This window comes from Impatiens glandulifera, unplaced genomic scaffold (assembly GCF_907164915.1).
Source record: "Impatiens glandulifera unplaced genomic scaffold, dImpGla2.1, whole genome shotgun sequence".
NCBI lineage: Eukaryota > Viridiplantae > Streptophyta > Magnoliopsida > Ericales > Balsaminaceae > Impatiens > Impatiens glandulifera.
The window spans coordinates 4947-24621 of NW_025919527.1; the positions used below are offsets into that span (position 1 = coordinate 4947).

Consider the following 19675-nt stretch of genomic DNA (forward strand, 5'->3'; position numbering starts at 1 on the left):
AAAAATGGAAAAAATCATTTGACTGATTTTGATGCTAAATTAGATACTGACATAATGTTAGGATATTTTTCATTTAGCAAAGCTTATAGAGTTTTTAGTAAACAAACTCTAGCTGTTGAAGAATCTACCCATATTGTTTTGATGAATCTGTTGAATGTAATTCAAAAGAAATCATCGAAGAGACTAACACATTAGAACCTGCTAATCTTCAATTTGATAGTGACGATGAAGTTTAGGTAATAAAAAAAAACACTTCAGATCAGCTAGAAAGCCAGACTGAAAGTCAGTAGGCGGAAGACAGTCTGGATGTTATTGAGACAGTTGATCAGATAGTTGATCCTCTGGGACCGAACATCAAATGGAACAGAAACCACCCACCTGAACAAATAATAGGTAATCATAACGCACCTCTTAAAAGCAGGAACCAATTAATGGATGAATTTGCAAACTCTACTTTTATCTCTCAAATTGATCCTAAGAAAATAAATGAAGCATTGCTTGATCCAGATTGGATAAATTCTATGCAAAAAGAGTTAAATCAATTTGAAAGAAACAAAGTGTGGCATCTAATTCCAAGACCGGATGATCAATCTGTTATTGGAATTATATGGGTTTTTTGAAACAAGCTAAGTGAAGATGTCTTAGTTGTGAGAAACAAATCCAGATTGGTAGCTCAAGGATTTAGACAAGAGTAAGGAATTGACTTTGAGGAGTCATTCTCCCCTTTAGCTAGACTTGAAGCTATTAATTCTAGCTTATGCAACTTTAAAAACTCTAAAGTATATCAAATGAATGTTAAAAGAACTTTTTTAACAGTCTATGGGAAGTTCTCGTGTCGCACTCCTTTTTATATTTTTTTAAAAAAACAACCCAATTAACGATTAAAATGGAGCAAATTGAATGAACGTTAATTTCACACTCACTTTTCATGTATTTATAAAAAAAACACAAAATAAAAGTGTGAAAACGAACGATTTAAGAAAAACATTAATTTCGTACTATTTGTTGGATTTTTGTGTTTTTATATAAAACAGCGTACAGAATATCATGAAAATGGATCCATTTAATGTTTGTTCGATGTTTTGTACGAAAAAACACAAAATAAATGCGTGAAAATGTACGATTTTAAAAAAACACGTTAATTTCGAACATTTTAACTGATTTTTGATGTTTTCTATGAAAAAAACAAAATAAAACATAAAATATACGCGTGAAAACGTACGATTTTAAAAAAAACACGTTAATTTCGAACATTTTAATTGATTTTTAATGTTTTTTTACGAAAAAAACAAAATAAAAGCAAGAAAACAGAACGATTTAAAGAAACCGTGGTCGTAAACGGCCTTCGGCCGTTTAAAACTCGTCCATTTCGAATTTCGTGAAAAAATCATTTTTCTAAATTAAATTATGATGTATCAAACGAATAAATTGTTCATCATATGACGGGTGCGATCATACCAGCACTAATGCACCGGATCCCATCAGAACTCCGCAGTTAAGCATGCTTGGGCGAGAGTAGTACTAGATGGGTGACCCCTGTGAAGTCCTCGTGTCGCACTGATTTTTATAGTTTTTTTAAAAAACAACCCAATTAACGATTAAAATGGAGAAAATTGAATGAACGTTAATTTCACACTCACTTTTCATGATTTTATAAAAAAAACACAAAATAAAAGAGTGAAAACGAACGATTTAAGAAAAACGTTAATTTCGTACTATTTGTTGGATTTTTGTGTTTTTATATAAAACAGCGTATAGAATATCATGAAAACGGATCGATTTAAAGTTTTTTCGATGTTTTGTACGAAAAAACACAAAATAAACGCGTGAAAACGTACGATTTTAAAAAAACACGTTAATTTTGAACATTGTAATTGTTTTTTGATGTTTTTTACGAAAAAACAAAATAAAACACAAAATAAACGCGTGAAAACGTACGATTTTAAAAAACGCGTTAATTTCGAACATTATAATTAATTTTTGAAGTTTTTTACGAAAAAAACAAAATATAAGCTCGAAAACGGAACGGTTTGAAGAAACCGTGGTCGAAGGCCGTTTAAAACTCCTTCATTTCGAATTTCGTGAAAAAATCATTTTTCTAAATTAAATTGTGATGTATCAAATGAATAAATTGTTTATCATATGAAGGGTGAGACCATACCAGCACTAATGCACCTGATCCCATCAGAACTCCGCAGTTAAGCGTGCTCGGGAGAGAGTAGTACTAGGATGGGTGACCTCCTAGGAAGTCCTCGTGTCGCACTACTTTTTATATTTTAAAAAAACCCAATTAACGATTAAAATGGAGCAAATTGAATGAACGTTAATTTCACACTCACTTTTCCTGTTTTATAAAAAAACACAAAATAAAAGCGTGAAAACGAACGATTTAAGAAAAACGTTAATTTCGTACTATTTGTTGGATTTTTGTGTTTTTATATAAAACAGCGTATAGAATATCATGAAAACGGATCGATTTAAAGTTTTTTCGATGTTTTGTACGAAAAAACACAAAATAAACGCGTGAAAACGTACGATTTTAAAAAAACACGTTAATTTTGAACATTGTAATTGTTTTTTGATGTTTTTTACGAAAAAACAAAATAAAACACAAAATAAACGCGTGAAAACGTACGATTTTAAAAAACGCGTTAATTTCGAACATTATAATTAATTTTTGAAGTTTTTTACGAAAAAAACAAAATATAAGCTCGAAAACGGAACGGTTTGAAGAAACCGTGGTCGAAGGCCGTTTAAAACTCCTTCATTTCGAATTTCGTGAAAAAATCATTTTTCTAAATTAAATTGTGATGTATCAAATGAATAAATTGTTTATCATATGAAGGGTGAGACCATACCAGCACTAATGCACCTGATCCCATCAGAACTCCGCAGTTAAGCGTGCTCGGGAGAGAGTAGTACTAGGATGGGTGACCTCCTAGGAAGTCCTCGTGTCGCACTACTTTTTATATTTTAAAAAAACCCAATTAACGATTAAAATGGAGCAAATTGAATGAACGTTAATTTCACACTCACTTTTCCTGTTTTATAAAAAAACACAAAATAAAAGCGTGAAAACGAACGATTTAATAAAAACGTTAATTTCGTACTACTTGTTGGATTTTTGTGTTTTTATATAAAATAGCGTACAGAATATCATGAAAACGGATCGATTTAAAGTTTGTTCGATGTTTTGTACGAAAAAACACTAAATTAACGCATGAAACGTACGATTTTAAAAAAACACGTTAATTTCGAACACTTTGATTGATTTTTGATGTTTTTAAGAAAAAACAAAATAAACGCGTGAAAACTTACGATTTTAAAAAAACACGTTAATTTCGAACATTTTAATTGATTTTTGAAGTTTTTTACGAAAAAAAAAATAAGCACGAAAACGGAACGATTTGAAGAAACTGTGGTCGTAAACGGCCTTCGGCCGTTTAAAACTCGTCCATTTCGAATTTTGTGAAAAATTCATTTGTATAAATTAAATTGTGATGTATCAAATGAATAAATTGTTCATCATATGACGGGTGCGATCATACCAGCACTAATGCACTGGATCCCGTCATATGAATAAATTGTCCTCGTGTCGCACTCCTTTTTATATTTTTTTAAAAAACAACCCAATTAACGATTAAAATGGAGCAAATTAAATGCACGTTAATTTCACACTCACTTTTCATGTTTTTGTAAAAAAACACAAAATAAAAGCGTAAAAACGAACTATTTAAGAAAAACGTTAATTTTGTACTATTTGTTGGATTTTTGTGTTTTTATATAAAACAGCGTATAGAATATCATGAAAACGGATCGATTTAAAGTTTGTTCGATGTTTTGTACGAAAAAACAAAAAATAAATGCGTGAAAACGTACTATTTAAAAAAAACACGTTAATTTCGAACATTCTAATTGATTTTTGATGTTTTTACGAAAAAACAAAATAAAACACAAAATAAACGCGTGAAAACGTACGATTTAAAAAACACGTTAATTTCGAACATAATAATTGATTTCTGATGTTTTTTACGAAAAAAAAAATATAAGCACGAAAACGGAACGATTTGAAGAAACCGTGGTCGTAAACGGCCTTCGACAGTTTAAAACTCGTCCATTTCGAATTTCGTGAAACATTAATTTTTTAAAATTAAATTGTGATGTATCAAATGAATAAATTGTTCATGTTATGACGGGTGCGATCATACCAGCATTAATGCACCGGATCCCATCAGAACTTCGCAGTGAAGCGTGCTTGGGCGAGAGTAGTACTAGGATGGGTGACCCCCTGGGAAGTCCTCGTGTCGCACTCCTTTTTATATTTTTTTTTAAAAACAACCCAATTAACGATTAAAATGGAGAAAATTGAATGAACGTTAATTTCACACTCACTTTTCATGTTTTTCTAAAAAAAACACTAAATAAAAGGGTGAAAACGAACAATTTAAGAAAAACGTTAATTTCGTACTATTTTTTGGATTTTTGAGTTTTTATATAAAACAACGTACAAAATATCACGAAAACGGATCGATTTAAAGTTTGTTCGATGTTTTGTACGAAAAAAAAACACAAAATAAACGCGTGAAAACGTACGATTTAAAAAAAAACACGTTAATTTCGAAAATTAAATTGATTTTTGATGTTTATTACAATAAAAAACAATAAAACACAAAATAAACGCGTGAAAACGTACGATTTTAAAAAAACACGTTAATTTTGAATATTTTAATTGATTTTTGATGTTTCTTACGAAAAAAAACTAAATATAAGCACGAAAACGGAACGTTTTGAAGAAACCGTGGTCGTAAACGGCCTTCGGCCGTTTAAAACTCGTCCATTTCGAATTTCATGAAAATTTAATTTTTTTAAATTAAATTGTGATGTATCAAATGAATAAATTTTTCATCTTATGACAGGTGCGATCATACCAGCACTAATGCACCGGATCCCATCAGAACTCCGCATTTAAGCGTGCTTGGGCGAGAGCAGTACTAGGATGGGTGACCCCCTGGGAAGTCCTCGTGTCACACTCCTTTTTATATTTTTTTTAAAAACAACCCATTTAACGATTAAAATGGAGCAAAATGAATGAACGTTAATTTGACACCCATTTTTCATGTTTTTATAAAAAAAACACTAAATAAAAGCGTGAAAACGTTAATTTCGTACTATTTGTTGGATTTTTGAGTTTTTATATAAAATAACGTACAAAATATCATGAAAACGGATCGATTTAAAGTTTGTTCGATGTTTTGTACTAAAAAAACACAAAATAAACGCGTGAAAACGTACGATTTGAAAAAAAAACACAGTAATTTCGAAAATTAAATTGATTTTTGATGTTTTTTACGATAAAAAACAATAAAACACAAAATAAACGCGTGAAAACGTACGGTTTTAAAAAAACACGTTAATTTCGAACATTTTAATTGATTTTTGATATTTTTTACGAAAAAAAATAAAATATAAGCACAAAAATGGAACGATTTGAAGAAACTGTGGTCGTAAACGGCTTTCGGCTGTTTAAAACTCGTCCATTTCGAATTTCGTGAAAAATTCATTTTTATAAATTAATTTGTGATGTATCAAATTAATAAATTGTTCATCATATGACGGGTGCGATCATACCAGCACTAATGCACCGGATCCCGTCATATGAATAAATTGTCCTCGTGTCGCACTCCTTTTTATATTTTTTTAAAAAACAACCCAATTAACGATTAAAATGGAGAAAATTAAATGAACGTTAATTTCACACTCACTTTTCATATTTTTGTAAAAAAACACAAAATAAAAGCGTGAAAACGAACTATTTAAGAAAAACGTTAATTTTGTACTATTTGTTGGATTTTTGTGTTTTTATATAAAACATCGTACAGAATATCATGAAAACGGATCGATTTAAAGTTTGTTCGATGTTTTGTACGAAAAAACAAAAAATAAACGCGTGAAAACGTACGATTTAAAAAACACGTTAATTTCGAACATGCTAATTGATTTTTGATGTTTTTACGAAAAAACAAAATAAAACACAAAATAAACGCGTGAAAACGTACGATTTTAAAAAAACACGTTAATTTCGAACATTGTAATTGATTTTTGATGTTTTTTACGAAAAAAAACAAAATATAAGCACGAAAACGGAACGATTTAAAGAAACCGTGGTCGTAAACGTGCTTCGGCAGTTTAAAACTCGTCCATTTCGAATTTCGTGAAAAATTAATTTTTTTAAATTAAATTGTGATGCATCAAATGAATAAATTGGTCATCATATGACGGGTGCGATCATACCAGCACTAATGCACCGGATCCCATCAGAACTCCGCAGTGAAGCGTGCTTGGGCGAGAGTAGTACTAGGATGGGTGACCCCCTGGGAAGTCCTCGTGTCGCACTCCTTTTTATATTTTTTTTAAAAAACAACCCAATTAACGATTAAAATGGAGCAAATTGAATGAACGTTAATTTCACACTCACTTTTCATGTTTTTATAAAAAAAACACAAAATAAAAGCGTGAAAACGAACGATTTAAGAAAACGTTAATTTCGTACTATTTGTTGGATTTTTGAGTTTTTTTATAAAACAACGTACAAAATATCATGAAAACGGATCGATTTAAAGTTTGTTCGATGTTTTGTACGAAAAAAAACACAAAATAAACGCGTGAAAACGTACGATTTAAAAAAAAACACGTTAATTTCGAACATCTAATTGATTTTTGATGTTTTTTACGATAGAAAACAATAAAACACAAAATAAACGCGTGAAAACGTACGATTTTAAAAAAACGCGTTAATTTCGAACATATTAATTGATTTTCGATGTGTTTCACGAAAAAAAAACAAAATATAAGCACGAAAACGGAACGTTTTGAAGAAACCGTGGTCGTAAACGGCCTTCGGCAGTTTAAAACTCGTCCATTTCGAATTTCGTGAAAAATTCATTTTTTTTAAATTAAATTGTGATGTATCAAATGAATAAATTGTTCATCATATAACGGGTGCGATCATACCAGCACTAATGCACCGGATCCCATCAGAACTCCGCAGTTAAGCGTGCTTGGGCGAGAGTAGTACTAGGATGGGTGACCCCCTGGGAAGTCCTCGTGTCGCACTCCTTTTTATATTTTTTTTAAGAAACAACCCAATTAACGATTAAAATGGAGCAAATTGAATGGACGTTAATTTCACACTCACTTTTCATGTTTTTCTAAAAAAAAACACAAAATAAAAGCGTGAAAACGAACGATTTAAGAAAAAGTTAATTTCGTACTATTTGTTGGATTTTTGAGTTTTTTTATAAAACAACGTACAAAATATCATGAAAACGGATCGATTTAAAGTTTGTTCGATGTTTTGTACGAAAAAAACACAAAATAAACGCGTGAAAACGTACGATTTAAAAAAAAACACGTTAATTTCGAACATCTAATTGATTTTTGATGTTTTTTACGATAGAAAACAATAAAACACAAAATAAACGCGTGAAAACGTACGATTTAAAAAAACACGTTAATTTCGAACATCTAATTGATTTTTGATGTTTTTTACGATAGAAAATAATAAAACACAAAATAAACGCGTGAAAACGTACGATTTTAAAAAAACGCGTTAATTTCGAACATATTAATTGATTTTCGATGTTTTTCACGAAAAAAAACAAAATATAAGCACGAAAACGGAACGTTTTGAAGAAACCGTGGTCGTAAACGGCCTTCGGCCGTTTAAAACTCGTCCATTTCGAATTTCGTGAAAAATTCATTTTTTTAAATTAAATTGTGATGTATCAAATGAATAAATTGTTCATCATATGACGGGTGCGATCATACCAGCACTAATGCACCGGATTCCATCAGAACTCCGCAGTTAAGCGTGCTTGGGCGAGAGTAGTACTAGGATGGGTGACCCCATGGGAAGTCCTCGTGTCGCACTCCTTTTTATATTTTTTTTAAAAAACAACCCAATTAACGATTAAAATGGAGCAAATTGAATGGACGTTAATTTCACACTCACTTTTCATGTTTTTATAAAAAAAACACAAAATAAAAGCGTGAAAACGAACGATTTAAGAAAACGTTAATTTCGTACTATTTGTTGGATTTTTGAGTTTTTTTTATAAAACAACGTACAAAATATCATGAAAACGGATCGATTTAAAGTTTGTTCGATGTTTTGTACGAAAAAAAACACAAAATAAACGCGTGAAAACGTACGATTTAAAAAAAAACACGTTAATTTCGAACATCTAATTGATTTTTGATGTTTTTTACGATAGAAAACAATAAAACACAAAATAAACGCGTGAAAACGTACAATTTAAAAAAAAACACGTTAATTTCGAACATCTAATTGATTTTTGATGTTTTTTACAATAGAAAACAATAAAACACAAAATAAACGCGTGAAAACGTATGATTTTAAAAAAACGCGTTAATTTCGAACATATTAATTTATTTTCGATGTGTTTCACGAAAAAAAACAAAATATAAGCACGAAAACGGAACGTTTTGAAGAAACCGTGGTCGTAAACGGCCTTCGGCAGTTTAAAACTCGTCCATTTCGAATTTCGTGAAAAAATTATTTTTTTAAATTAAATTGTGATGTATCAAATGAATAAATTGTTCATCATATGACGGGTGCGATCATACCAGCACTAATGCACCGGATCCCATCAGAACTTCGCAGTTAAGCGTGCTTGGGCGAGAGTAGTACTAGGATGGGTTACCCCCTGGGAAGTCCTCGTGTCGCACTCCTTTTTATATTTTTTTTAAAAAACAAACTAAATTAACGATTAAAATGGAGCAAATTGAATGGACGTTAATTTCACACTCACTTTTCATGTTTTTCTAAAAAAAAACACAAAATAAAAGCGTGAAAACGAACGATTTAAGAAAACGTTAATTTCGTACTATTTGTTGGATTTTTGAGTTTTTTTATAAAACAACATACAAAATATCATGAAAACGGATCGATTTAAAGTTTGTTCGATGTTTTGTACGAAAAAAACACAAAATAAACACGTGAAAACGTACGATTTAAAAATAAACACGTTAATTTCGAACATCTAATTGATTTTTGATGTTTTTTACGATAGAAAACAATAAAACACAAAATAAACGCGTGAAAACGTACGATTTAAAAAAAAACACGTTAATTTCGAACATCTAATTGATTTTTGATGTTTTTTACGATAGAAAACAATAAAACACAAAATAAACGCGTGAAAACGTACGATTTAAAAAAAAACGCGTTAATTTCGAACATATTAATTGATTTTCGATGTGTTTCACGAAAAAAAACAAAATATAAGCACGAAAACGGAACGTTTTGAAGAAACCGTGGTCGTAAACGGCCTTCGGCAGTTTAAAACTCGTTCATTTCGAATTTCGTGAAAAATTCATTTTTTTTAAATTACATTGTGATGTATCAAATGAATAAATTGTTCATCATATGACGGGTGCGATCATACCAGCACTAATGCACCGGATCCTATCAGAACTCCGCAGTTAAGCGTGATTGGGCGAGAGTAGTACTAGGATGGGTGACCCCCTGGGAAGTCCTCGTGTCGCACTCCTTTTTATATTTTTTTTTAAAAAACAACCCAATTAACGATTAAAATGGAGCAAATTGAATGGACGTTAATTTCACACTCACTTTTCATGTTTTTCTAAAAAAAAACACAAAATAAAAGCTTGAAAACGAACGATTTAAGAAAACGTTAATTTCGTACTATTTGTTGGATTTTTGAGTTTTTTTATAAAACAACGTACAAAATATCATGAAAACGGATCGATTTAAAGTTTGTTCGATGTTTTGTACGAAAAAAACACAAAATAAACGCGTGAAAACGTACGATTTAAAAAAAAACACGTTAATTTCGAACATCTAATTGATTTTTGATGTTTTTTACGATAGAAAACAATAAAACACAAAATAAACGCGTGAAAACGTACGATTTAAAAAAAACACGTTAATTTCGAACATCTAATTGATTTTTGATGTTTTTTACGATAGAAAACAATAAAACACAAAATAAACGCGTGAAAACGTACGATTTTAAAAAAACGCGTTAATTTCGAACATATTAATTGATTTTCGATGTGTTTCACGAAAAAAAACAAAATATAAGCACGAAAACGGAACGTTTTGAAGAAACCGTGGTCGTAAACGGCCTTCGGCCGTTTAAAACTCGTCCATTTCGAATTTCGTGAAAAATTCATTTTTTTAAATTAAATTGTGATGTATCAAATGAATAAATTGTTCATCATATGACGGGTGCGATCACTAATGCACCGGATCCCATCAGAACTCCGCAGTTAAGCGTGCTTGGGCGAGAGTAGTACTAGGATGGGTGACCCCCTGGGAAGTCCTCGTGTCGCACTCCTTTTTATATTTTTTTTAAAAAACAACCCAATTAACGATTAAAATGGAGCAAATTGAATGGACGTTAATTTCACACTCACTTTTCATGTTTTTATAAAAAAAAACACAAAATAAAAGCTTGAAAACGAACGATTTAAGAAAACGTTAATTTCGTACTATTTGTTGGATTTTTGAGTTTTTTTATAAAACAACGTACAAAATATCATGAAAACGGATCGATTTAAAGTTTGTTCGATGTTTTGTACGAAAAAAACACAAAATAAACGCGTGAAAACGTACGATTTAAAAAAAACACGTTAATTTCGAACATCTAATTGATTTTTGATGTTTTTTACGATAGAAAACAATAAAACACAAAATAAACGCGTGAAAACGTACGATTTAAAAAAAACACGTTAATTTCGAACATCTAATTGATTTTTGATGTTTTTTACGATAGAAAACAATAAAACACAAAATAAACGCGTGAAAACGTACGATTTTAAAAAACGCGTTAATTTCGAACATACTAATTGATTTTCGATGTGTTTCACGAAAAAAAACAAAATATAAGCACGAAAACGGAACGTTTTGAAGAAACCGTGGTCGTAAACGGCCTTCGGCAGTTTAAAACTCGTCCATTTCGAATTTCGTGAAAAATTCATTTTTTAAATTAAATTGTGATGTATCAAATGAATAAATTGTTCATCATATGACGGGTGCGATCATACCAGCACTAATGCACCGGATCCCATCAGAACTCCGCAGTTAAGCGTGCTTGGGCGAGAGTAGTACTAGGATGGGTGACCCCCTGGGAAGTCCTCGTGTCGCACTCCTTTTTATATTTTTTTTAAAAACAACCCAATTAACGATTAAAATGGAGCAAATTGAATGGACGTTAATTTCACACTCACTTTTCATGTTTTTATAAAAAAAAAACACAAAATAAAAGCTTGAAAACGAACGATTTAAGAAAACGTTAATTTCGTACTATTTGTTGGATTTTTTAGTTTTTTTATAAAATAACGTACAAAATATCATGAAAACGGATCGATTTAAAGTTTGTTCGATGTTTTGTACGAAAAAAAACACAAAATAAACGCGTGAAAACGTACGATTTAAAAAAAACACGTTAATTTCGAACATCTAATTGATTTTTGATGTTTTTTACGATAGAAAACAATAAAACACAAAATAAACGCGTGAAAACGTACGATTTTAAAAAAACGCGTTAATTTCGAACATATTAATTGATTTTCGATGTGTTTCACGAAAAAAAACAAAATATAAGCACGAAAACGGAACGTTTTGAAGAAACCGTGGTCGTAAACGGCCTTCGGCTGTTTAAAACTCGTCCATTTCGAATTTCGTGAAAAATTCATTTTTTAAATTAAATTGTGATGTATCAAATGAATAAATTGTTCATCATATGACGGGTGCGATCATACCAGCACTAATGCACCGGATCCCATCAGAACTCCGCAGTTAAGCGTGCTTGGGCGAGAGTAGTACTAGGATGGGTGACCCCCTGGGAAGTCCTCGTGTCGCACTCCTTTTTATATTTTTTTTAAAAAACAACCCAATTAACGATTAAAATGGAGCAAATTGAATGGACGTTAATTTCACACTCACTTTTCATATTTTTGTAAAAAAACACAAAATAAAAGCGTGAAAACGAACTATTTAAGAAAAACGTTAATTTTGTACTATTTGTTGGATTTTTGTGTTTTTATATAAAACATCGTACAGAATATCATGAAAACGGATCGATTTAAAGTTTGTTCGATGTTTTGTACGAAAAAACAAAAAATAAACGCGTGAAAACGTACGATTTAAAAAACACGTTAATTTCGAACATTCTAATTGATTTTTTATGTTTTTACGAAAAAACAAAATAAAACACAAAATAAACGCGTGAAAACGTACGATTTTAAAAAAACACGTTAATTTCGAACATTGTAATTGATTTTTGATGTTTTTTACGAAAAAAAACAAAATATAAGCACGAAAACGGAACGATTTGAAGAAACCGTGGTCGTAAACGTGCTTCGGCAGTTTAAAACTCGTCCATTTCGAATTTCGTGAAAAATTAATTTTTTTTAAATTAAATTGTGATGCATCAAATGAATAAATTGGTTATCTTATGACGGGTGCGATCATACCAGCACTAATGCACCGGATCCCATCAGAACTCCGTAGTGAAGCGTGCTTGGGCGAGTGTAGTACTAGGATGGGTGACCCCCTGGGAAGTCCTCGTGTCGCACTCCTTTTTATATTTTTTTTTAAAAAACAACCCAATTAACGATTAAAATGGAGCAAATTGAATGAACGTTAATTTCACACTCACTTTTCATGTTTTTATAAAAAAAACACAAAATAAAAGCGTGAAAACGAACGATTTAAGAAAACGTTAATTTCGTACTATTTGTTGGATTTTTGAGTTTTTTTATAAAATAACGTACAAAATATCATGAAAACGGATCGATTTAAAGTTTGTTCGATGTTTTGTACGAAAAAAACACAAAATAAACGCGTGAAAACGTACGATTTAAAAAAAACACGTTAATTTCGAACATCTAATTGATTTTTGATGTTTTTTACGATAGAAAACAATAAAACACAAAATAAACGCGTGAAAACGTACGATTTTAAAAAAACGCGTTAATTTCGAACATATTAATTGATTTTCGATGTGTTTCACGAAAAAAAAACAAAATATAAGCACGAAAACGGAACGTTTTGAAGAAACCGTGGTCGTAAACGGCCTTCGGCCGTTTAAAACTCGTCCATTTCGAATTTCGTGAAAAATTCATTTTTTTAAATTAAATTGTGATGTATCAAATGAATAAATTGTTCATCATATGACGGGTGCGATCATACCAGCACTAATGCACCGGATCCCATCAGAACTCCGCAGTTAAGCGTGCTTGGGCGAGAGTAGTACTAGGATGGGTGACCCCCTGGGAAGTCCTCGTGTCGCACTCCTTTTTATATTTTTTTTAAAAAACAACCCAATTAACGATTAAAATGGAGCAAATTGAATGGACGTTAATTTCACACTCACTTTTCATGTTTTTATAAAAAAAAACACAAAATAAAAGCGTGAAAACGAACGATTTAAGAAAACGTTAATTTCGTACTATTTGTTGGATTTTTGAGTTTTTTTTATAAAACAACGTACAAAATATCATGAAAACGGATCGATTTAAAGTTTGTTCGATGTTTTGTACGAAAAAAACACAAAATAAACGCGTGAAAACGTACGATTTAAAAAAAAACACGTTAATTTCGAACATCTAATTGATTTTTGATGTTTTTTACGATAGAAAACAATAAAACACAAAATAAACGCGTGAAAACGTACGATTTAAAAAAAAACACGTTAATTTCGAACATCTAATTGATTTTTGATGTTTTTTACGATAGAAAACAATAAAACACAAAATAAACGCGTGAAAACGTACGATTTTAAAAAAACGCGTTAATTTCGAACATATTAATTGATTTTCGATGTGTTTCACGAAAAAAAACAAAATATAAGCACGAAAACGGAACGTTTTGAAGAAACCGTGGTCGTAAACGGCCTTCGGCAGTTTAAAACTCGTCCATTTCGAATTTCGTGAAAAATTCATTTTTTAAATTAAATTGTGATGTATCAAATGAATAAATTGTTCATCATATGACGGGTGCGATCATACCAGCACTAATGCACCGGATCCCATCAGAACTCCGCAGTTAAGCGTGCTTGGGCGAGAGTAGTACTAGGATGGGTGACCCCCTGGGAAGTCCTCGTGTCGCACTCCTTTTTATATTTTTTTTAAAAAACAACCCAATTAACGATTAAAATGGAGCAAATTGAATGGACGTTAATTTCACACTCACTTTTCATGTTTTTATAAAAAAAAACACAAAATAAAAGCTTGAAAACGAACGATTTAAGAAAACGTTAATTTCGTACTATTTGTTGGATTTTTGAGTTTTTTTATAAAACAACGTACAAAATATCATGAAAACGGATCGATTTAAAGTTTGTTCGATGTTTTGTACGAAAAAAACACAAAATAAACGCGTGAAAACGTACGATTTAAAAAAAACACGTTAATTTCGAACATCTAATTGATTTTTGATGTTTTTTACGATAGAAAACAATAAAACACAAAATAAACGCGTGAAAACGTACGATTTTAAAAAAACGCGTTAATTTCGAACATATTAATTGATTTTCGATGTGTTTCACGAAAAAAACAAAATATAAGCACGAAAACGGAACGTTTTGAAGAAACCGTGGTCGTAAACGGCCTTCGGCTGTTTAAAACTCGTCCATTTCGAATTTCGTGAAAAATTCATTTTTTAAATTAAATTGTGATGTATCAAATGAATAAATTGTTCATCATATGACGGGTGCGATCATACCAGCACTAATGCACCGGATCCCATCAGAACTCCGCAGTTAAGCGTGCTTGGGCGAGAGTAGTACTAGGATGGGTGACCCCCTGGGAAGTCCTCGTGTCGCACTCCTTTTTATATTTTTTTTAAAAAACAACCCAATTAACGATTAAAATGGAGCAAATTGAATGGACGTTAATTTCACACTCACTTTTCATGTTTTTTTATAAAAACACAAAATAAAAGCGTGAAAACGAACTATTTAAGAAAACGTTAATTTTGTACTATTTGTTGGATTTTTGTGTTTTTATATAAAAGCATCGTACAGAATATCATGAAAACGGATCGATTTAAAGTTTGTTCGATGTTTTGTACGAAAAAAAACAAAAAATAAACGCGTGAAAACGTACGATTTAAGAAAAAACGTTAATTTTGAACATTTTAATTGATTTTTGATGTTTTTAACTAAAAAAACAAAATAAACGCGTGAAAACGTACGATTTTAAAAAAACACGTTAATTTCGAACATCTAATTGATTTTTGATGTTTTTTACGATAGAAAACAATAAAACACAAAATATAAGCACGAAAACGGAACGTTTTGAAGAAACCGTGGTCGTAAACGGCCTTCGGCTGTTTAAAACTCGTCCATTTCGAATTTCGTGAAAAATTCATTTTTTAAATTAAATTGTGATGCATCAAATGAATAAATTGGTCATCATATGACGGGTGCGATCATACCAGCACTAATGCACCGGATCCCATCAGAACTCCGCAGTTAAGCGTGCTTGGGCGAGAGTAGTACTAGGATGGGTGACCCCCTGGGAAGTCCTCGTGTCGCACTCCTTTTTATATTTTTTTTAAAAAACAACCCAATTAACGATTAAAATGGAGCAAATTGAATGGACGTTAATTTCACACTCACTTTTCATGTTTTTATAAAAAAAAACACAAAATAAAAGCTTGAAAACGAACGATTTAAGAAAACGTTAATTTCGTACTATTTGTTGGATTTTTGAGTTTTTTTATAAAACAACGTACAAAATATCATGAAAACGGATCGATTTAAAGTTTGTTCGATGTTTTGTACGAAAAAAAACACAAAATAAACGCGTGAAAACGTACGATTTAAAAAAAACACGTTAATTTCGAACATCTAATTGATTTTTGATGTTTTTTACGATAGAAAACAATAAAACACAAAATAAACGCGTGAAAACGTACGATTTAAAAAAAACACGTTAATTTCGAACATCTAATTGATTTTTGATGTTTTTTACGATAGAAAACAATAAAACACAAAATAAACGCGTGAAAACGTACGATTTTAAAAAAACGCGTTAATTTCGAACATATTAATTGATTTTCGATGTGTTTCACGAAAAAAAACAAAATATAAGCACGAAAACGGAACGTTTTGAAGAAACCGTGGTCGTAAACGGCCTTCGGCAGTTTAAAACTCGTCCATTTCGAATTTCGTGAAAAATTCATTTTTTTAAATTAAATTGTGATGTATCAAATGAATAAATTGTTCATCATATGACGGGTGCGATCATACCAGCACTAATGCACCGGATCCCATCAGAACTCCGCAGTTAAGCGTGCTTGGGCGAGAGTAGTACTAGGATGGGTGACCCCCTGGGAAGTCCTCGTGTCGCACTCCTTTTTATATTTTTTTTAAAAAACAACCCAATTAACGATTAAAATGGAGCAAATTGAATGGACGTTAATTTCACACTCACTTTTCATGTTTTTATAAAAAAAAACACAAAATAAAAGCTTGAAAACGAACGATTTAAGAAAACGTTAATTTCGTACTATTTGTTGGATTTTTGAGTTTTTTTATAAAACAACGTACAAAATATCATGAAAACGGATCGATTTAAAGTTTGTTCGATGTTTTGTACGAAAAAAACACAAAATAAACGCGTGAAAACGTACGATTTAAAAAAAAACACGTTAATTTCGAACATCTAATTGATTTTTGATGTTTTTTACGATAGAAAACAATAAAACACAAAATAAACGCGTGAAAACGTACGATTTAAAAAAAAACACGTTAATTTCGAACATCTAATTGATTTTTGATGTTTTTTACGATAGAAAACAATAAAACACAAAATAAACGCGTGAAAACGTACGATTTTAAAAAAAACGCGTTAATTTCGAACATATTAATTGATTTTCGATGTGTTTCACGAAAAAAAAACAAAATATAAGCACGAAAACGGAACGTTTTGAAGAAACCGTGGTCGTAAACGGCCTTCGGCTGTTTAAAACTCGTCCATTTCGAATTTCGTGAAAAATTCATTTTTTAAATTAAATTGTGATGTATCAAATGAATAAATTGTTCATCATATGACGGGTGCGATCATACCAGCACTAATGCACCGGATCCCATCAGAACTCCGCAGTTAAGCGTGCTTGGGCGAGAGTAGTACTAGGATGGGTGACCCCCTGGGAAGTCCTCGTGTCGCACTCCTTTTTATATTTTTTTTAAAAAACAACCCAATTAACGATTAAAATGGAGCAAATTGAATGGACGTTAATTTCACACTCACTTTTCATGTTTTTATAAAAAAAACACAAAATAAAAGCTTGAAAACGAACGATTTAAGAAAACGTTAATTTCGTACTATTTGTTGGATTTTTGAGTTTTTTTATAAAACAACGTACAAAATATCATGAAAACGGATCGATTTAAAGTTTGTTCGATGTTTTGTACGAAAAAAACACAAAATAAACGCGTGAAAACGCGTGAAAACGTACGATTTAAAAAAAACACGTTAATTTCGAACATCTAATTGATTTTTGATGTTTTTTACGATAGAAACAATAAAACAAAAAATAAACGCGTGAAAACGTACGATTTTAAAAAAACGCGTTAATTTCGAACATATTAATTGATTTTCGATGTGTTTCACGAAAAAAAACAAAATATAAGCACGAAAACGGAACGTTTTGAAGAAACCGTGGTCGTAAACGGCCTTCGGCGTTTAAAACTCGTCCATTTCGAATTTCGTGAAAAATTCATTTTTTAAATTAAATTGTGATGTATCAAATGAATAAATTGTTCATCATATGACGGGTGCGATCATACCAGCACTAATGCACCGGATCCCATCAGAACTCCGCAGTTAAGCGTGCTTGGGCGAGAGTAGTACTAGGATGGGTGACCCCTGGGAAGTCCTCGTGTCGCACTCCTTTTTATATTTTTTTTAAAAAACAACCCAATTAACGATTAAAATGGAGCAAATTGAATGGACGTTAATTTCACACTCACTTTTCATGTTTTTATAAAAAAAAACACAAAATAAAAGCTTGAAAACGAACGATTTAAGAAAACGTTAATTTCGTACTATTTGTTGGATTTTTGAGTTTTTTTATAAAACAACGTACAAAATATCATGAAAACGGATCGATTAAAGTTTGTTCGATGTTTTGTACGAAAAAAACACAAAATAAACGCGTGAAAACGTACGATTTAAAAAAAAACACGTTAATTTCGAACATCTAATTGATTTTTGATGTTTTTTACGATAGAAAACAATAAAACACAAAATAAACGCGTGAAAACGTACGATTTAAAAAAAACACGTTAATTTCGAACATCTAATTGATTTTTGATGTTTTTTTACGATAGAAAACAATAAAACACAAAATAAACGCGTGAAAACGTACGATTTTAAAAAACGCGTTAATTTCGAACATATTAATTGATTTTCGATGTGTTTCACGAAAAAAAAACAAAATATAAGCACGAAAACGGAACGTTTTGAAGAAACCGTGGTCGTAAACGGCCTTCGGCTGTTTAAAACTCGTCCATTTCGAATTTCGTGAAAAATTCATTTTTTTAAATTAAATTGTGATGTATCAAATGAATAAATTGTTCATCATATGACGGGTGCGATCATACCAGCACTAATGCACCGGATCCCATCAGAACTCCGCAGTTAAGCGTGCTTGGGCGAGAGTAGTACTAGGATGGGTGACCCCCTGGGAAGTCCTCGTGTCGCACTCCTTTTTATATTTTTTTTAAAAAACAACCCAATTAACGATTAAAATGGAGCAAATTGAATGGACGTTAATTTCACACTCACTTTTCATGTTTTTATAAAAAAAAACACAAAATAAAAGCTTGAAAACGAACGATTTAAGAAAACGTTAATTTCGTACTATTTGTTGGATTTTTGAGTTTTTTTATAAAACAACGTACAAAATATCATGAAAACGGATCGATTTAAAGTTTGTTCGATGTTTTGTACGAAAAAAACACAAAATAAACGCGTGAAAACGTACGATTTAAAAAAAAACACGTTAATTTCGAACATCTAATTGATTTTTGATGTTTTTTACGATAGAAAACAATAAAACACAAAATAAACGCGTGAAAACGTACGATTTTAAAAAAACGCGTTAATTTCGAACATATTAATTGATTTTCGATGTTTTTCACGAAAAAAAACAAAATATAAGCACGAAAACGGAACGTTTTGAAGAAACCGTGGTCGTAAACGGCCTTCGGCCGTTTAAAACTCGTCCATTTCGAATTTCGTGAAAAATTCATTTTTTTAAATTAAATTGTGATGTATCAAATGAATAAATTGTTCATCATATGACGGGTGCGATCATACCAGCACTAATGCACCGGATCCCATCAGAACTCCGCAGTTAAGCGTGCTTGGGCGAGAGTAGTACTAGGATGGGTGACCCCCTGGGAAGTCCTCGTGTCGCACTCCTTTTTATATTTTTTTTAAAAAACAACCCAATTAACGATTAAAATGGAGCAAATTGAATGGACGTTAATTTCACACTCACTTTTCATGTTTTTATAAAAAAAAACACAAAATAAAAGCTTGAAAACGAACGATTTAAGAAAACGTTAATTTCGTACTATTTGTTGGATTTTTGAGTTTTTTTATAAAACAA

General features: G+C 31.1%; 22 non-coding genes and 1 pseudogene across 22 annotated transcripts; all 23 read left to right on the forward strand.

Annotated features, from left to right (window-relative positions):
* Positions 1-1444: 1444 nt before the first annotated feature.
* On the forward strand, positions 1445-1561 carry LOC124918126. The gene has a single exon (XR_007097324.1). It is a non-coding gene; the product is annotated as a 5S ribosomal RNA (ribosomal RNA).
* Positions 1562-2147: 586 nt separating this feature from the next.
* LOC124918124 lies at positions 2148-2266 on the forward strand. Its single transcript, XR_007097322.1, has one exon. It is a non-coding gene; the product is annotated as a 5S ribosomal RNA (ribosomal RNA).
* A 578-nt stretch (positions 2267-2844) lies between these two features.
* On the forward strand, positions 2845-2963 carry LOC124918125. The gene has a single exon (XR_007097323.1). It is a non-coding gene; the product is annotated as a 5S ribosomal RNA (ribosomal RNA).
* A 1231-nt stretch (positions 2964-4194) lies between these two features.
* LOC124918121 lies at positions 4195-4313 on the forward strand. Its single transcript, XR_007097319.1, has one exon. It is a non-coding gene; the product is annotated as a 5S ribosomal RNA (ribosomal RNA).
* A 601-nt stretch (positions 4314-4914) lies between these two features.
* Positions 4915-5033, forward strand: LOC124918123. The gene has a single exon (XR_007097321.1). It is a non-coding gene; the product is annotated as a 5S ribosomal RNA (ribosomal RNA).
* Positions 5034-6277: 1244 nt separating this feature from the next.
* LOC124918115 lies at positions 6278-6396 on the forward strand. The gene has a single exon (XR_007097313.1). It is a non-coding gene; the product is annotated as a 5S ribosomal RNA (ribosomal RNA).
* A 601-nt stretch (positions 6397-6997) lies between these two features.
* On the forward strand, positions 6998-7116 carry LOC124918107. The gene has a single exon (XR_007097306.1). It is a non-coding gene; the product is annotated as a 5S ribosomal RNA (ribosomal RNA).
* A 697-nt stretch (positions 7117-7813) lies between these two features.
* LOC124918116 lies at positions 7814-7932 on the forward strand. Its single transcript, XR_007097314.1, has one exon. It is a non-coding gene; the product is annotated as a 5S ribosomal RNA (ribosomal RNA).
* Positions 7933-8632: 700 nt separating this feature from the next.
* LOC124918120 lies at positions 8633-8751 on the forward strand. The gene has a single exon (XR_007097318.1). It is a non-coding gene; the product is annotated as a 5S ribosomal RNA (ribosomal RNA).
* A 702-nt stretch (positions 8752-9453) lies between these two features.
* Positions 9454-9572, forward strand: LOC124918122. The gene has a single exon (XR_007097320.1). It is a non-coding gene; the product is annotated as a 5S ribosomal RNA (ribosomal RNA).
* A 699-nt stretch (positions 9573-10271) lies between these two features.
* LOC124918127 lies at positions 10272-10382 on the forward strand (annotated as a pseudogene).
* Positions 10383-11077: 695 nt separating this feature from the next.
* LOC124918119 lies at positions 11078-11196 on the forward strand. Its single transcript, XR_007097317.1, has one exon. It is a non-coding gene; the product is annotated as a 5S ribosomal RNA (ribosomal RNA).
* A 598-nt stretch (positions 11197-11794) lies between these two features.
* Positions 11795-11913, forward strand: LOC124918129. The gene has a single exon (XR_007097325.1). It is a non-coding gene; the product is annotated as a 5S ribosomal RNA (ribosomal RNA).
* Positions 11914-12508: 595 nt separating this feature from the next.
* On the forward strand, positions 12509-12627 carry LOC124918117. Its single transcript, XR_007097315.1, has one exon. It is a non-coding gene; the product is annotated as a 5S ribosomal RNA (ribosomal RNA).
* A 599-nt stretch (positions 12628-13226) lies between these two features.
* LOC124918130 lies at positions 13227-13345 on the forward strand. The gene has a single exon (XR_007097326.1). It is a non-coding gene; the product is annotated as a 5S ribosomal RNA (ribosomal RNA).
* Positions 13346-14044: 699 nt separating this feature from the next.
* LOC124918131 lies at positions 14045-14163 on the forward strand. The gene has a single exon (XR_007097327.1). It is a non-coding gene; the product is annotated as a 5S ribosomal RNA (ribosomal RNA).
* Positions 14164-14759: 596 nt separating this feature from the next.
* Positions 14760-14878, forward strand: LOC124918108. The gene has a single exon (XR_007097307.1). It is a non-coding gene; the product is annotated as a 5S ribosomal RNA (ribosomal RNA).
* Positions 14879-15473: 595 nt separating this feature from the next.
* Positions 15474-15592, forward strand: LOC124918109. Its single transcript, XR_007097308.1, has one exon. It is a non-coding gene; the product is annotated as a 5S ribosomal RNA (ribosomal RNA).
* Positions 15593-16290: 698 nt separating this feature from the next.
* Positions 16291-16409, forward strand: LOC124918110. Its single transcript, XR_007097309.1, has one exon. It is a non-coding gene; the product is annotated as a 5S ribosomal RNA (ribosomal RNA).
* Positions 16410-17109: 700 nt separating this feature from the next.
* On the forward strand, positions 17110-17228 carry LOC124918111. The gene has a single exon (XR_007097310.1). It is a non-coding gene; the product is annotated as a 5S ribosomal RNA (ribosomal RNA).
* A 604-nt stretch (positions 17229-17832) lies between these two features.
* On the forward strand, positions 17833-17950 carry LOC124918118. Its single transcript, XR_007097316.1, has one exon. It is a non-coding gene; the product is annotated as a 5S ribosomal RNA (ribosomal RNA).
* A 698-nt stretch (positions 17951-18648) lies between these two features.
* Positions 18649-18767, forward strand: LOC124918113. The gene has a single exon (XR_007097311.1). It is a non-coding gene; the product is annotated as a 5S ribosomal RNA (ribosomal RNA).
* Positions 18768-19366: 599 nt separating this feature from the next.
* Positions 19367-19485, forward strand: LOC124918114. Its single transcript, XR_007097312.1, has one exon. It is a non-coding gene; the product is annotated as a 5S ribosomal RNA (ribosomal RNA).
* Positions 19486-19675: the final 190 nt, after the last annotated feature.